The sequence below is a fragment of the Haplochromis burtoni genome, unplaced genomic scaffold (assembly GCF_018398535.1).
Source record: "Haplochromis burtoni strain Fernald_Lab_line unplaced genomic scaffold, NCSU_Asbu1 Contig_6942, whole genome shotgun sequence".
NCBI classification, from domain to species: domain Eukaryota; kingdom Metazoa; phylum Chordata; class Actinopteri; order Cichliformes; family Cichlidae; genus Haplochromis; species Haplochromis burtoni.
Window position 1 is genome coordinate 1 of NW_024589299.1, and position 1117 is coordinate 1117.

A 1117-nucleotide genomic window follows, 5' to 3' on the forward strand; every position below is an offset into this window, starting at 1 on the left:
CCTCTAAGGACCTGACTAAACCGGCACGCTGATGGAGTCTTGTTAAGAAGAAGGAAGCGAAAAACTTCTTTTTTTTTTTTTTTTTTCTTTTTTTTTAAATCTTAGAACATGATTTGTGTTCTGCTGCCTTCTGCACATGCCATGTTTATTAAAATGGATCATGTTTTAGCTCTGTTTGTTCAGCAAGTTACACCCCTTTGTTACAACATTCAGCTTAGACAAGTGGGGGGGGGGGTGTAATTAAAAGTGCCTTTCAGTTCCACAGTTTGGTTTCCATGACAGTCTTGATGCACTATTATGTTTAAGGTTTTGATTTTTTCATGTTATAGTATATACACACTATATAGAAATATATTGCTTAATATTATCATATTATTCACTGTTCTTGTGTCACGATTGTGGAATTGTCATTAACTTTTGAAGTCTGTGTGTGAAATACTGAAACAAATTTTTTTTTTTCTTCAGTATATTTAAGTTTTCATACAGTATTTTTCACTTTTTCTCCTTTTTTCTTTCTTTCAGAAGAATTCTCCATCCAAGCCGTCGGTGGCTGAGCTGGCCGGAAAGTTCAAAGGTCATATTCTTCCAATACCCAACTCAAATGGCGAGGTAATGCATTTTATTTGTCCTGTATAACAAAACAAAAGTCTATAAACATGTATGTCCGTGCAGAACATTATTCAAATATATGTGCTTTCTTAAAGGAAGCAGTTAGTGAATCATTGCTCGTTCTCTTCCCTTAAATTTGTAGCCTCGAAGACGACCTCCGTGTTCCCTGAAGTTGCGAAATCAAACGGATGATAACGACGAGTTAGATGTGAGTCACCGCGTTCGTTCATTGACCCGCGTGTTACGTTTGGCTTCTTGAAAGTCCCCAGAAGACAGACTTGGATTTGTTTACTGTGCATGTTCATTGCAGCCTCACAGTTTCAACATAGTGGGTAGTGTAATGTTGATAAATGTGGTATTTTATTATTTGTGTTTTTAGTTTTCTTCTTCTGCCTCAATCATTGGGAAAGGCCTGTTGTTTTTCCTCCCAGTAAAATGACAACATGCCAAACAAACTACGCAAATCTATCATTGAGTTATGGGCCAATAAAAAGCACAACAGAAATGT

General features: G+C 36.5%; 1 long non-coding RNA gene across 1 annotated transcript; it reads left to right on the top strand.

The window, feature by feature from the left end:
* Positions 1–96: 96 nt before the first annotated feature.
* Positions 97–1117, top strand: LOC121814061. Its single transcript, XR_006054037.1, has 2 exons — positions 97–609; positions 752–1117. It is a non-coding gene; the product is annotated as an uncharacterized LOC121814061 (long non-coding RNA).